Genomic DNA, 17,679 nt, shown 5'->3' with positions numbered 1-17,679 from the left:
CATTTCCCCAAACCTGGAAGAGTGAGGGGATAGAGGGACATTTTACTTGGTTTCTTTATCTCCCACCACTTTGCTGTTTTCCTTCTCATTCACTCATAGTCTGTATGCTATAAAGAGTATCTTTCTTTCAAGGGAAGATATGGGCGCCAGGCTCTATCAGTAACTAGTCAAGCCATTAAAAACTTTATTTTCCTTCTTCCCCCTCAGCCTGTGAGCTTGAACAGCTGCAGCTAAGGAGCTATAGTAGCAGTGACCAGTCCCCAGGGTCTATCTTGGTAGCAAACACTGACAGGTCCCAGGAAGAGGAGGTCACAGCAAAATTATATATTGAATTTTTCCAGCCCCCTAGAAGCCCAGGAACTGTTTGGAGAGACCTGGGGCCAGGCAAACTCCCAGCAACACTGTCACTCTTCTCACAGTAGTTGCAATTGGTCAAAGCAGTCCCCAGCAGAGACATTTGGAATTATTGTCTCTTGGTCTACGAAGGACAGTCTTGATGTTCAATTTGACAAGACACCGTAAAGAGCATCCAAAGGGCAAGGCTCATGCGATTCTTGCATATGCCTTACTATGCACTTTTAACCTTTGTTGTTTTTAATTTGCACTAATGATCTATAGGCTTCCAGTGACTGTGACAAAGAAAATGGCACTGATGCTTTTATTTTACTTTAATATAGTTATTCGATAAAATGCATTTACCCCCAATTATTGTATTTATATTGAAGTTCTTACTGCTACTGAGATTTTTTCAGACCTGTGTATCATTTCTTTTCATAAAAGAAATAACATGCATCCTAATAATATTGTAATAAATGATGTATTGTGACTACTTCTGTTTCTGGCAGAAGAAGCCTCAAAGCCTCCTTACTATGGTTTCCAGATTGTGGTAGCCTGAGAGCTCAGTGAAATCATAGAACTCGTCCTTTCTCCTCATCAAAGTCAGAGGAAAAACAGGAATACCCTCTTGGGCCAGCCCCTTGATGCAGTTTTGATAGACAGGGGTGTCAGGGGCTATTTCCACAATATCACATCAAGATCACTAAATACATTCCCCAGGTAGTTCCATCTTCCCTTCACAATTTGAACTTGACATCCATGATCCCATCTAAATAGACTGGCTTCTCCTATATTTGAGGTAACAAAGTTTTTAAGTTCACTATGAAACGTGAACTTCTTTTTACCCGATCTAAAACTACTATTTCCTACATCTGCAGATCTAGGCTTAGGTAAATGAGTATTGACACTTTTCATGATTTCTTTAACTTTGATTAGCTTTTATCCTCCCAGTTAGAAATGTGCTACTTTTGCAGCCTAATCTTGGCAAAGAAACCCCTTAAAACTCAGGATTACTTTTCCACGTCCCTCTATGGATAAATTTTCAATTTGTTTTGAATTTCTTGAGCTGTAGTAACCAAAACTGCATGTAGCAATCCAGGTGGAGATAAACTGTGTTGCTATACACAAGTAACCTAACACATGTTCACAGTTGTTATTATCTCCCAGTGTTTGATCTCCTATAATCCAAGTAAGGTTGTCCTTCATGTTTCCAATGAAAGACACTTTTTAAAAAACCAACAACCTTCAGAGTTCTACGCATACAAATCTGAGTGTGTTTGCCTCATATTAATATATACTCCATTGGAATAACTAAGCACTGTGTTTTAACCAGTAATATGAGATATAGAGTAAGTCTAGCTATTGTAAATTATTTCAAGGGACAGTTTAAAATTTTACCAAAAGAGAGAATGTTCCAAAGTATTAGACTCTGTTGAAGCATAAATCCTGACATAGTTTAATTTAATTGTATGTAAGCTCCATCATAAGGTTTGAGCATATTACAAAGTACCCTATGATCTCTGTTTTCTTATTCAAGTCCTGGGACATCTGTTACTGATTTCTTGTGCCAGGAAAGGTGACAGCAGTCCAAGTTAGGGAGGGTGGAAGCATAGATGGGGATAATTCTGTATTGTTGTGTCCAAGGGGGAAAAGTAAAGTTTCACCAGGCAGGCCCTGATGTGGCACAAACTCCCCTTCCACCCAATCCTTTCTTCAAGGCCACAGCCAACTCACGCTGAATTTCTCATGTTGATTATAAGTGAAGCTTTGGCAAGGGGGCATTCGGGGTATCAGACAACCGCATTATAATTCTACTGAAAAGGGTTCTTATTGTTTCTAAATTACTGGTTATAGTAAGCAGCCCTCATGTCTTGTAGGGGGTGCATTTTGAACAAACACATGTAATCTTAAAGCTGATCTCTGCAAACAAGGGAGAGAGATCACCTGTGTACCTCAATATGCAAAGTGGCTTCTGCTTCAAAAGTGGACCTGTTAAGTTACTGAACAACAATTAAAGAGCCCCTAGAGTACATGTCAAGAATGACTATGTGAAACCCAAATTGAGTTTTCTTCCGGTAGCGGACACAACACACTTTGCCACAGCCCCACAAGGCAACAGAAGCCATCCTGTATTCTTCAACTGAGTTTTTCTGACCTGAAGGGTATATGCTATGTGGAACCACTTGCCAGAGTCTCCACTATGGTGGCTCTGTCCCTTCAAATAGTCACATTACATAGCATATTGTCTTCCCTGAGAGAGACCGGTAAATGAAATGCAACTCAGGGACTCAAGGATGTTAAGGTGGCATTGAGATTCCTCTGTTCAATGGATATTTTGTATGTTGTAAGTGTGCTGTCTACTAGCCCTGTATTTTGATTGAGTCTATGCAATCAACACATCACTTGTTTTCTTCAATTCACTTGGCTGACTCCAAGACCTTCTTTAATTCCTTAGAATCTTTGAATTTTGTTTACTGAAGTACAGACAAAAATCACAAAGGCAAGTGATACCCCTCAGAAATAAGAGATGTTATCTGGATTGCAGCAGGTTCTGAATAATAATGGATTTAAGAAGCAAAACCAGAATGTCATCCACTGTGGGTACCATTCCCAGCAGGTCTGGCCTTTCCCCCAGGAGAAGACCAAAATGTCAGTTTCCCTACACTATTGTGGTCACTGTTGTAATACGAGAGGATAATAGCTAGGTCTTTTTGGTTTCAAACAACTGATTTATGAGGCAAAACTGCTGAATATTTCTGGTAAGAGAATGCATTGTTCTTTTTTGTTTTTTTCTAAAGTTGAGACCTTGAATATTTGACCAGAAATATTGAAAACCATCTTGCATTCTAGATAGTATTGGCGCTTCATTTACTGTACAAAGCAACGGCTGGCTCTTTGATCTTCGTTCACCCTGCGGTATCTCCTGGTTCTGTTCCTTCTCTGTCCTACTGTAATCCAAACACGTCATGTAACCCATCTTTTGTGTCAGTTAGGGTACCTTTTTTATAGCTGAAAAAGGAGAGCTTTCTTGTTGTTGTTTGTTGTTTTTTGAGACGGAGTCTCACTCTGTCTCCCTGGCTGGAATGCCGTAGTGTGATCTCGGCTCCCTGCAACCTCCACCTTCCAGGTTCAAGCGATTCTCCTGCCTCGGCCTCCTGAGTAGCTGGGATTACAGGCACCCCCCACCACACCAGGCTAATTTTTGTATTTTTAGCAGAGACAGGCTTCACTATGTTGGCTAGGCTGGTCTCAAACTCCTGACCTCAAGTAATCTGCCCTCTTCGGCCTCCCAAAGTGCTGGGACTGCAGGTGGAAGCCACCACGCCTGGCCTCTTAATCCGCTGTTCTGAATTAAGGGTTGAATTTCTTTCATGTGTCAGAGAGCAGACCATTAAGAATTATATGTGAATAAGTTTAAGGACCCAAGTAAGATTTGCAAATGTTGGTAAGTAGTCACTGTGTCACATATGTATATTTAAGTGTAGGAAGCAGGGACATGGAAAACAGAGAGGTGCTTATGGGGAATGAATGCATATAACGTTTGAAGAATTGAAGAGGAGAGACAGGTTTACAAACCACAGCCACACCTGCCGTGTCCAGTGCCCTATCTAGGCCTTCAATTAGTAGCGTAATCTGCTCATTTAAATAGGCCTCAGTGGTTTCTCTCTACAACGGTCTTCTTGGCTTATGAAGTGGAGATGGAGAGGCTGTTGTGTTTGACCCTGGAGACCAGGTTCTGGTCCCAGTACTTCCACCAGCCAGCTGGGTGAACTCTCAGGTCTTTGGGGACTTTTTGTCTCTTCTGGAAACTGAGAGTCGGGGCTGAAATAATGTCAGGAGAGCTCACTCAGCTATAATAATCTAAGAGCATCTGTGTTTCTTGGCTGCTTTGAAGGGGTTGTACAAGCCAGAGAGAGAGCCCCTTGGCAGCTGGAAAAAGCAAGCCTGTAGCTGAACATGAATCCCAACATCTGAACATCGGTGGGCTGAGGTGCAAAGGTGGAGTGCAAGGATGTGTTGCTGACCCTTTTGACCATATCAGAACTATGAGAGAAAAACAAAAGCACCTGTTCACAGGCAAGCATGCACCAACATAGAGATGTGTCCTCTCATGCCAATAGATCCTAAATTAAGTTCCATTAATTTTTAAGAAACATTATGAAGTTAGGGAGCAGTGTGCAGAAAGAGCACTAAAGTCAGTTTTAGAATGTTCCAACACCTTCCATTTCGGCCACCTTATTGAATCTGACTGATCTCAGTTTTCTTTTCTATATCAATGTCCTAAGTGCTTTGTGAGATGAAAAAAGATTGTATATTCAAAAGAAAAGTGCTTTATAAAATAGTTTACACAGACATTATCATTGTTCAAAAATTGCAACCATACTTATAGCTAAACTCAAAGCATTCCCCACGAAGCTGGGAGGTCCTAAGAGAGACAAGCATTGTGGAAGCCACAAGTTCTGTTAATTCCACGGGAGGCATTTGCAAAGTGTTATGAGGGAACTCTGAGCCTTCATCAACCATGCTCCTTCCACCTAAGATGACAAGACTGTGCTCGTAAGGAGTGGAATGTCAACACACACATTTTATAGTTGAGAAAAGGTAAAGTCCCCACAGAGATTAAATGACATACCTAAGGTCACACAACCAGTTAGCAGTAGGACCCAGATTAGATTCTTGGGCTCCTGTGGTCCAATCATTCTTTTTTTGTTGAAAAGAGAAACTTTCCCACAGTAACACTATTTTAGCTAAATCTGTTAAATTTATGGGAGTTGCCTTTAGGGTGAGTGATGATGAGTACCCCAGGTCCTTGGTATTAACTACCTAAAAATTTTGGAAAAAAGATAAAATGGAAAGTGAAATCAGGTTAGAGCAAGAAGGGAAAAAGAGAAGACCTTAGCATGTTTTTCTCCATAATGTCTACACTGCTAAATATCACCTAACTTGCCCCTGAATGTCGGGGGCGTGGAGGGCAAGGGAGCACTAGAGGCATGTTTATTCGGCAGTTACCAGTGGATAAGTGAATTCTTTCTAAAATTTCACTTTAGGGCCAAGATTTATCTAAATATGTCACTGTTTAGACCACTAAAAAAATATGGTATAAAAGTTCTGATTCTCATTTCACAATATGTTAATCTTTCTTTATTTATTCCTCCCAAATGTTTTTAAAACAGTCTCTCTCTGGGACAATTGGATCCTGTGTATCCTGTCAAATTTTAGTAGAAAGCAAATTTTTATAACCAAATTATAAAGCTTTCAACACTGAGGCTTATTTATGATGGAAACATTGACAGAATATTAACTGTAGTGGCTTCAGTGATACATGCTCCAGTGAGGCAGAATTTCCAAATTGGGCAAATACTAAAATTATTTAGCATCTATTTTAATGCCCTTCCTTCAACATCGTGTACCATCTCCCCATTTCAAGAGTATCTGATCCATTTTTGGAGTGATTTTTTTTTTAATCTGACATCAACTTTATACATCATTTGAATAAAAGACCTCAATGTTGCAGATTTTTTAAACTAAAACTTATTCTAGTTTGCCCGGGAATTAACTTTAAAAACAAGATATGGCAGAGCAGTGTCCTGCAACCACTTGACGTTTGATCTTAAATTTAACTCTAATTGACTATGATCAAATCTTTCAAAAGAAAATAATATTTTGCTTTTTGCTTTTACCTCTGAACCACAGTTAGGAGGGGAAAGGGAAACTCAAATTCAACCTTTCCTTTTAAAAATCACTGAGTCCACATATGGTTCTCTATGAGGAAAATTTCTCCAACAGGCCAGGCAACTTTTCACCCATTTGAATAACAAACGAAATTCATAATATTTCTCTTTCCGAAGTCTTAACAAGAACCACAGACCTAGGTTATGCTTTATATTTAATTAAAGAAAAAAAAAGATAGCTGAGAAATTGAGGCACTGATGAAAATAACCAACTGTTGTGTAAAGTCATTCAAAGCCCAGGGACTTGATAGCAGGAATCCCTGCTCCCAGACCACCTCCCCAGATCTAAGTGGTTAATCAGACAAGGATTCCATTAGGGTCTGAAATTGTTCATGTGCTTTGTGGCAGCCGCAAACCCCTGGCCTCCTGTGGAATGAAAAAAATACATAACACGAATGAAGGCGCAAATCAAGCCTGTCCAGCCGCAGGTTCCCAGTCAGAGGCACCCCAGGAGACCCCAGATGAAGCTCATTTAATATGTATGCGAATGTTTTTGAGAGCTTTTTCCTCTTTGGCTTCGTGAAAGAGATGTTGATACCAAATGTATAGAAAGGGGACAGGAGAAAGAGACATTAAACATTCGCCTGTCAGGAGAAGGAGCAGAAACAGTAGCAGCTGGCTGTGCCTGAGAACAGAGAAAGGAAATGGAGTAAGAGGGGAAAGTGAAACTCACCATTTGAGCTCCCTTTTCCTAAGCTGACAAGGACCAAAAAAGGGCAAGGGGGGGCGGTGGGGAAACAATGGATGGAATTAAATGTGAATGCGTGAATTCTAGGGGATTTGGTGATCTGAGAGGTGTTGTTCATTTGATACAGTGATCATTTCTTTTCAAAAATATACTTCTTTGGCTAATGTGTGCTTTTTAAGACACCGATCTTAGCTTCTTTTCTGTTATGTAAAGCTACCAAACCATCTCATTTATCAAATAATTCCCACTGGAACAGATGAAAGAATAATGGAGGAGGAAAGCAAAACATCTTTGATGTGCTGCTTTATCAGAAATGTGTGTCAAAGGTCAAAAAAGCAGTGCTCCGGAGTCTCTTAAACATGTCATTGTCATAATATAAAAACTGACTTACTAACTCAGATTATTTGGAGAGTTAAGTGCTTGTGTTATTGCAAATTAAACTAATTAGTATCATTTCCTGACAGCTGCAGCGAGTGTTAGCAATTCCACGAATTTTCTTCAGCCATTCGTATGGGATGCACAGAGGGGAGATAGCTTTGTGATTTAATGGAATGGGATCAGCTTATCATACTAAGGGTACAACATTCCACTCCCAATAGAGAACAGCTTCCACACTCACTCCTTCCCAGTTTATCCACAATTATTATACTTTTCACTTATTAAATAGGAAGAAGCACGGCAATGTGAGGTGTCAGTGGTTCCTCAAACAGCCAGGAGAGGGAAATATATTGGAATTTGCCTGTAGTATTTCCCTTTTGGAATCGCCGAGATTATGCTCTCCAGTCTTTGAACCAAAATTGTAGCTGCCCGTAAAACATGCTGGAACTAATTTTCTACCACAGCTAGCTTAATTGTTATAAAGCAGCTTATAAAAATGCCCCGAGTGGAGCTTCCAGCATCTGTAAATGAACAGATGAAGCAAAAGCTTACGTATTTCATCAGCTTTTCTCTGGAACGGATGCTTCTAACCATGAATGATTATCAAAGACTAATGATAGGTGTTTTTGCAACACTGAACACAGGAGAACTTACATAATGACTTCACCTACTAGACACAAAAATTAAGGAATCATTCAGACTGCATACTGTCAGTCATAATCTAATCCTTGTAACAATGAGTTCCCTAGTAAATTGAAGAAGCGACAAACTTTTTAGAAAAGAAACATGAAAAAGAAAAAAAGGAGGATAAGGACAAGAGAGAATGAAAGGAAAAAAAGTATGCGAAAAGGAGAAAAACTAAAGATCTGTAAGAAGTATGTAGTTAGGAGTTCAGATCATAATGGACTCTTGTGTCTCATTCTTGATTTTGCTCTGACTTCTAATACTGATTTTTCATCCCATATTTAATAAAGGAGCAGAGGACTCAGTGACATCTCTGGAACTATTTAAAGTGAACTAGTTAAGAAGTGAAAGGGGGAGCTGAGAGCAAGGAGAAGGCTAGAGGAGCCCCTATTCTGCCCCTGCAGACTCCTTTAGTATATAAATAATTGACCTTCTTACAAACAATTCAACACTTTTGCAATCAGATGTCAAGAGCATTTTATTGTCTTTTTCTACTGCTTAGAATGACTTTCTGTCTGGGACAAACTAAAGGATTACCAGAGAAGGAGCAGTGAGACTGGGATCCAGACTTCACCAGCTACACATTAGAGTCACCAATAACAGCAGAATCGCTGAGAAGGTGGCATTGGTATTTTTAAAACCTCAAAGTTGATTGTGATGTGCAGCGGAGTTCAGAGCCATGGGATAAAGAAATGAGGTTCAGCCTGTTTAGAGAAGAGCCAAATGGCATGGTGATGAGCAGGATGGACTTTTTACAATCTCCAAATTGTTGTGGAAAGGCAGGGCGAGGGGGCACTAGAAATGTACAAACCCTTGGGCCTGGCAATGCAACTTCCAGGAAGATATCCTACAGGTGTACGTACACATGACTGGGTATGAGGATACTGGTGGTATTATTATTTGAAATAGCACAAGATGGCATAAAACCTTAAAAGGCAAAGGTTAAATGAAGTATGTATACATACACAATGAAATACTACACAAATGCTCAAAAGAATGAGCAGATCTGTGGGCGCTCATGTGGCACAGCCGTAAGATAAATTATGAACTTTAAAAAGGAGAGAGAACAGTATACGTGGTATACTATCATTTTTGTAAAAATGAAAAAATGGGGATATATGTGTTTGCATAATCATAGACTATCTATGGAAAGATACATAAAAATCTGGTAACCATAGTTGCCGTAGTTATCTCTGGGGAGGGGGATTTGAGCAACTGGGGTTCAGAAGAAGGAGAAAGACTTTTCACCATATGCTCTTTCATACTGCTTAAATTTTTTTTCAGTGTGCAGGGTAAATATATTGCCTCTAACATTAACTGATCTTAAAAATTAAATTTCCTTAGTAAGATGTGTTCTATTTAATTCTTCCAGAATGCTACATTGCTATCATATATGCAGAGCTGCATTTCTATAACTAATACCTTTAAAAAGTCCTCGGTCATTTTTTTTAAACTAAACAAACTGATAATGCTATGTGCTTAATTCTTCTTTGTGAAGCCTTTATTAAAGGTTGAGCTTTTACTGGTGATATTTATCCAGTTTGATTCAATGCAGTTGAACTATTGCTCACTGAGCCCTGTTAGGAGCAGATTGTTTCAATAGTGCTGTGAGAAAACACATGAATGTTCTTACCACAGTATCTGGGACACAGGAGAAACTCTTTTGACTTTGTTGGATGATGAAGTGATGCAGGAATGAATGAAAGAGGAAACAAAAATATAGAACTTCAAAAATTGGGCCAGTCATGGTGACTCATGCCTGTAATCCCAGCGCTTTGGGAGACCAAGGCAGGTGAATCACCTGAGCTCAGGAATTTGAGACAAGCCTGGTCAACATGGTGAAACTCCATCTCTACTAAAAACACAAAATTTATTCGGGGAGCACCTGTCATCCCAGCTACTTGGGAGGCTGAGGCAGGAAAGTCGCTTGAACCCGGGAGGTGGAGATTGCAGTGAGCTGAGATCTTGCCACTGCACTCCAGCCTGGGCAACAGAGCGAAACTCAGTCCCAAAAGAAAAAAAAAAAAAATCGAACTCTGTACATTGCAAGTCCATGTCAAAATTTTCACTGATCCACAGCAAAATGAGAATAGTAAGGACATGAAATGGGTTTATTCACTTTAAATGTCTGTCTATCTTCATAAGACCTTCTGTATTTTGTATATTGTAAAGTTATTTATTTTATGAAATAATGTCATAATAAATAGTAGCTATCAATTTTTATTTTTGAAGCCATTATTTGGTAAAATAAAAGTTTGGCAAAATCTGTGTTGAGCCTCCAACTTTTACATGTCCATGAAATGTAAAGGTTTGGTAACCCTGAGAAGCCAGATGTTATAAAAATGTCAGAATGGAATGACAATGGAAAAAAAGACTTTTTGTCAACTGGCTACTTTTTATTATAATAGTTTATTTTCTATCTATTGTTCATTGTAAGACATTATTTTAAGATATATTAAAATAAGCATTAATAAATCTACATTTTCAATATGATTTGCTTTTTAAAACAATTATTTAATACTTGCACTTCAAAAAAGGTTTTTAACTTGGAAATAGTAACTCTTTTCTAGAAATGATTTTTAAGAAGATTGAAAATGAACCCAAAGGTAGAAAGCTAAGGTGCCATAAGGAAAGATTTTACTTTTGATTAAAGCCATAATTAAGGTGGGGACACAGTGGCTCACACATGTAATCTCGGCACTTTGGGAGACCAAGGCAGGCAGATCACTTGAGGTCAGGAGTTTGAGGCCAGCCTGGCCAACATGGTGAAACCCCATCTCTACTAAAATTACAAAAATCAGCAGGGTATGGTGGTCTGCACCTGTAATCCCAGCTACTCAGGAGGCTGAGGAAGGAGAATTAGTTGAACCCGGGAGGTGGAGGTTGCAGTGGGTGGAGATAGTGCCACTACATTCCAGCCTGGGCAACACAGCAAGACTCTATTTCAATAAATAAATAAATAGCCATAATTAGCCATATTCGCCAAATGCTAGCTCCTTTGTTTCTCAGCGACTTAGATCCTCACTGCTATGAAGGCCTGTTCGTTATTAACCAAAAGGAAAACAATAATGGAGCTACATCAATTTCAATTTGATGAAAAACTGTTGACTACAGTTTTGTTTTGTTTTTTTTCCCTCAAGGACTAATTTTTTTTTTTGTCTTCCAGGCTCATTGGCCCATTGTTTTTGGAGGCAAGACATAATCAAATGAAAGGCCCAGCACACTGGGAATTAAATGACTCACAGGAATTCAGTTCAAATTCAGTCACATCTTTTGAGTGTCTATGACATGCCACCTACTCTGCTAGGCACCTAGGACATAAAATGAGTGTGGCCTGACCCCTGTCTATTGCAGATTGCTCACTGTTTGCCCAGAATCTATGTATGTAAGTAATTAGCCATAATGTATAAATCTATGTTCTCCTAGAAACAAAGTATTATGGAAAGAAACGACGTGTAGGGATGGGTAATTCTATTGGGTCAGGGAAGCTTTTGAAAACTTCTAAGAGATAGCTGCTTTTTAACTGGACTTTGAAGGACTGATGGTGAAAAAAGACATTCTTTACTGTGATAGCAATTATTACAAAGTTGAAGCAATCTATTAAGGAGTTTGTTTCCCATTAAAGTGTGAGCCTTATAAATAAGGCCTCTGCCTTATTCAATTTTGTGTCTTACTAGCCCTTAATACTAGGGCTGTTACATAACAAGGGCTCAGTACGTGAATGAAGGAATTGGCTAGGCAACACAATACATTTTAAAGGGCATATTTGTAAAACATGAGATTACAGTCTCTCAACCTTTAACATACAAGATGAAGACGGACAACTGAAGAAACTCTACTATGTAACGCATACGCATGATTCCTCACCTACCTGCAAAAGCACTGGGTAAACAGTTTGGAAACATGCTTTCTACTCTGAGTTTGGCATTGAAATTTATTTATCATCTTCTTATCCTTGATGACTAGATGTTAATATTTTTCAACATCTAAATCCTAGAGCCTGACAAAATTTAAGAATTTGGTCTTACCTAATGCGAATGACTTTACACAGCTTGAAAGAGGGTGTTAAGTAGATGGTCAGTAAATGTCGTTGGCTGATGGCAGTGTCTCTGGCTTAGATAAGTTAAAGGACAGCCCATTTAAATCAGAGAAATGCAAATCAAAACCACAATGAGATACCATCTCACACCAGTTAGAATGGCAATCATTAAAAAGTCAGGAAACAACAGGTGCTGGAGAGGATGTGGAGAAATAGGAACACTTTTACACTGTTGGTGGGATTGTAAACTAGTTCAACCATTATGGAAAACAGTATGGCGATTCCTCAAGGATCTAGAACTAGAAGTACCATATGACCCAGCCATCCCATTACTGGGTATATACCCAAAGGATTATAAATCATGCTGCTATAAAAGACACATGCACGCATATGTTCATTGCGGCACTATTCACGACAGCAAAGACTTGGAATCAACCCAAATGTCCATCAGTGACAGACTGGATTAAGAAAATGTGGCACATATACACCATGGAATACTAGGCAGCCATAAAAAAGGATAAGTTTGTGTCTTTTGTAGGGACATGGATGCAGCTGGAAACCATCATTCTCAGCAAACTATTGCAAGAACAGAAAACCAAACACCGCATGTTCTCACTCATAGGTGGGAACTGAACAATGAGATCACTTGGACTCAGGAAGGGGAACATCACACACCAGAGCCTATTATAGGGGGTGAGGGGGGAAGGATTGCATTGGGAGTTATACCTGATGTAAATGACGAGTTGATGGGTGCTGACGATTTGATGGGTGCAGCACACCAAATGGCACAAGTATACATATGTAATCAAACCTGCACGTTATGCACATGTACCCTAGAACTTAAAGTATAATAATAATAATTTTAAAAAAAAGAAAATCCTTTGCTATGTTACATCTTTTTACCAGGAAAGGGAAAAAATATCTTTCTCTCCTTCTCCCCATCCACCACTCCTTTCTTCCTTCTTTGTTTGCTTACCTTGTCAAAGATTATTCTTGCAGCCTTAGTTTATTTATTTTTATTCTATGCCCCAATATGTAGTTCTGGAATCTCCCCAGTGTGGATGTTCATTTTCCATTTGAATCTACCCACATACATCCACCTCCATCCCCTAAGAAGATGAAGATGGAGTCTGTTTCTCTTTTCCCCATTAGTTTTTCCTTGGGTAGCACTAATAAATACCTAAGGGGTTGTGTTGCTGTTGCATGTACTTATTTTTATGACTGAAACAGAAGACACATCACATTCTCAATATCCCCACTCCCAAGGATTGTGAAGAAATTTTGCACGGGCAGAAAATGAGCTATCTGAGCCTATGATGTGCGCTTTGTTTTAAGAGAGGATAGGGCTTTAGAAAAAAAATACCTTAAAGAAGTATATAATTGTTGGAAGCATGATGAGAACATGATATTGGAACAGAATATAATTCATGTTTTCTAATGAGGTCATGTCAGTTATAATTGTTGTAGCCATGGAGAGCCATCATGTGGACTCATTTTCCAGACTACCATCCCTGTAACGCCATTTACTGTGAAGTTTGGCTCACATTTGCAGTGTCAGGGAGGTGCCAATATCTATCTTTACACAATAGAACAGAGAAACTTCTACTATCTTTTCAGCCAGATATCCATTTTTAAAATAGCCTGGGTTGAAATTTAAATGATGCTCCATAACATTTGAAACTCACCCTGTTTTATAAGGAAGCAACACATTTTCATGGGGCAGTCTTCCGCAGATTCAAAAGCAGCACTGGTGGCACTGAAGGAGCTCTAATAAGCTACTGGATAATAAGCATATATGTTTTATTAAGTGCCTAAATAAGCACTAGCATCATAGATTTCACTGCATGCTACATACAGCCCTTTCAGGATTCCAGACATGGAGCCAATTATTAATTCTTTCGCAAAGTAATTTACTCAGGAAGGAACATGTTACAAAATGATTCTTATGCCAAAATTTCAAGCTTTTCTGAAGATGTTTCCCATTTAGACTAATGGACATTTGGCCTGAGTTACAGGAAGGGCCTGGACAGCAGCCGTATATAATCAGAAAGCTTGTCATTTGTTAATTTTACAATTGTTATTCATTTTAATAAGAAACTAGGCAAACTCTATATGTACAGAAACATTTTCTCATTCTTTGCAACAACTCAATAGGTTGGCTAGGATTACCATCCCTGTTTCACAATTGGGTGGCAAACAGGAGTGAGATAGAAGTGAGGGGCTGAGCTCTTTTGATGATTTAGTGTTTGCCTTAAGGGCCTTTCTTGTAAACACATAAACAAATGAAAGCAGTGAATGAAGACCTACTGTATGCCAGCACCTAGTTACTTCATGTTAAAATATTTGATATTTTTCAAATTTAAAAATCATGCTTAATTTTTTTATTATTACAAGAACAATACAGACTTCAAATTTAGAAGAAAAAAAAAAGGAGAAAAGAAATAAAATACTCAGAGGAAAATAGGAGAAAGTTTCTATGTGGAAAGCATCTATAATCCCCCATTCCCAAAGGTAGTCAGAGGAAACCTCTTGGTATATATAGCCTCTGGACTTTTCTCTCCTTTAGTTTGTTATATATTTTTCCATATTTTTACTTGAATGAGACTACAATACATGTACTGTTCTTAAACTTGCTTTTTTCACTTAAAAAAGTCGCTAGTATATTTTCACAAAAGTATACACAGATTTCGTTTCGGTATTAAATGACTTATGTACATCACTGTTTTAATCAAGTAATCTGGTGAGTGCAAAGAAGAAAGTTAAAAAAATTGTATCACATAAACAGCCAGCGTGAGTATATAATTCTCTATATTTCTTCTTTATATATACTTTATGTATATGTTCTTTATGAGTCTCTTAAATTGTTATTTAATATTTCTCTGTATAGTTTAGGTAACCAACTCTCTATTTCTGAATAATTAGTTTTGTCTCAGTTTTTGTTATTACCATGTATATATTTCCATGGATATATTTTATTGTGCATTTGTCTAATAATTTCCTTAGGTTCCATTTTTAGAAATACAATTCATGGGTTTAATTTTAATACATATTGCCAGGTTGTCTTCAAGAAAGAGAAAATTTTATATCTCGTTACCAATTTATCTCTAATTATCAATGAATCTGAGCATTTTTTTCAAATATTTGTTAGACATTTGTACTTCATTTGTGACTTACCTATTCACGCTTTTGTCTGTTTTTTCTGTCATAGTGTTCATCTTTTTGTTTTTTATAGCTGATCTGCAATAGGCCTTTATATATCTAGGAAAATATTTCCTTATCAAATGCATTGCAGCTTTTTTCTTGTTTGTTGTTTGTCCTTCAGCTTTGTTTATGGTACCTTTGTAATAAATCAGCTTAGAAATTTTATGTTATCAAATCTTTTCATCATCCCCTTTACATCTTTTGACATTGATAACACCACTCAAGAATTACAAAAATCTGTATCTGGCTGGGTGTGGCAGCTCACACCTGTAATCCCAGCACTTTGGGAGGCTGAGGTGGGCAGATCAATTGAGCCCAGGAGTTTGAGACCAACCTGGGCAACATGATGAAACCCTGTTTCTACAAAAAATACGAAGGGTGTGGTGGTGTACACCTGTAGTCCCAGCTATTCAGGAGGCTGAGGTGGGAAGATCACTTGAGCCTGGAAGTTCGAGGCTGCAGTGAGCCATGATTGGACCTCTGCACTCCAACCTGGGTACAGCCTGGGCAACAGAGAGGCCGTCTCAAAAAAAAAAGTATCTTACATGCTCTCATTTTTTACATTTAAAATATTTACAACACACTTTGGGAGGCTGAGGCGGGCAGATCACGAGGTCAGGAAATCCAGACCATCCTGGCTAACATGGTGAAACCCCGTCTCTACTAAAAACACACAGACACACACACACACATAAATTAGCTGGGTGTGGTGACGGGCACCTGTAGTCCCAGCTACTTGGAAGGCTGAGGCAGGAGAATGGCATGAACCCGGGACCGGAGGTTGCAGTGAGCCGAGATCGCGCCACTGTACTACAGCTTGGAGGACACAGCAAGACTCTGTCTCAAAAAAAAAAAAAAGAAAAATTTACAACAAATGATTTTCTGAAATTTATTTTTATGTATAGCGTGAGTAAGGGCCAAAATTTTTTTTTCACAGTTTTCTACCATTTGTCTCCAAACAATTTATGATCAGAAATACTACTTTTTTCATAAATTGCCACATATTCTGTGGTATGTTTCTAAACTGTTCTGTGTCATTGAGCTATCTGTCTATCCCTATATTGGTGCCTTACCATATTAATTATCACAGCTTTAGAGAAAATTTTATTATGTGGAAGGGGAGTTTTACCTCATTAATTTTTTTCAAAAATTTCCTTGACTATTTCCATGTATTTGTCCTATATATAAATTTTATAGTAAATTTATTAAGTAATCCCCTCCCTCCAAAATTACTTTAGCATTGTTGACTATTTAATCTTAAGAAGCAAAAGGATTTGTAAATCCAGGCATTATTCTTATGGGTCAAAACTCATATGAAATCTGGATACTGTGTTTCAATAAAAGGTCATGAATTCTATACAACTCTTAAGGTAAAACATATTCAACAAATATTTATATGTCTCTGGAATAGTGTTCTTTTCAATTTTGAGGTTTCTCCCATATATTAGTATAAATAAGATTCGCAAGCTAAGACTGTTCAAACCATGGTTTATAATGTTGCATTTAAATTAAAGTAAAATAATTCATAAAGTTTCTATCATTCTGTTACTCACCATCTAACCATATTGATTCCTATGCTTTGGGGTGTTGTCTGACTCAGAGAACACCCACTAAATGCATATAATGAGCATCTGCCAAAGGAATCCAGATAGTATTCTGTTCTGTGTGCCTTCATATCACAGTGAGCAGGGGTGGGGAATGGAAGCTCAATATATTTTCTTCAATATAATAACAGTGATGGTGAGCCCCTGCTTCTCCTCAACCCCAAAAAGAGTTTCAGGATTCAGTTTATCAACTGTCAATAGGCAAATGCATGTTTTTCTTTTCCCATGAGCTGATTAAAGTTGTGGTCTCTTGTAATTCATGGCATTCCATTGTATTTATTTCTGCTGGAATTTTCAGGCTGGATTACTGTAACTAATATACCACTAAGTCTGTGCTGCAAAATCCTTGACCTTTTGAATCCTCCTTTTTAGCAGAAAATTGGCATAAGAAATTTCAACACAATAAATGCTTGAATTTTTTTCTTAATCTTGATCCAGAATTCACATGGTTCAATTTAATTATGCAGAGGCTCTTTGCCACCAGTGCTAGTTTGGGTTAAGGGTTCTTGGAGATTGTGGTGATAGGAGAAAAAGAGAGATGAGATAATTCTATTTGCAGTGGATTATTAGGAGAGAAACAAAAATATAAAATATGAATCCTTGGGTTTTTTCTAAAATAATTTGTGCCCACAGGTCAATTTGAGCACACAGATTTGCTGGCCTCCCAAACCATGTGACTTCGAAATTGATTTAATCTTTCATATGCGATTGAAGAATCTTTATGCACCTCCCCCACCCCTGGTGATGACAAAAAGATGGACTCTGCAATCATAGCCTATCCGTGTAGGATTGGGAGAGATTTCGAACTAGGAGAAGAAATGGGAGGCAGCAGAAGGTGCTATGCTTAGAGTCTGTAGGGATATTGTCGGTCTAAACTCATGTGACTTATTTCTGCTATTTTAGGAGTCTGCAAACTTTCTCTGTAAAGGGCCCAAGGGCCAATAGTAAATTATTTTAGGTTTTGCAGCTGGCATATGCTTTCTGTGATTTCTTCTTATTATTATTCTTTTGTTTGTT

Source organism: Macaca nemestrina, chromosome 11 (genome assembly GCF_043159975.1).
Source record: "Macaca nemestrina isolate mMacNem1 chromosome 11, mMacNem.hap1, whole genome shotgun sequence".
Taxonomy (NCBI): Eukaryota; Metazoa; Chordata; class Mammalia; order Primates; family Cercopithecidae; genus Macaca; species Macaca nemestrina.
The sequence above is the reverse complement of the archived record's forward strand: the minus strand, read 5'-3'. Positions refer to the sequence as shown.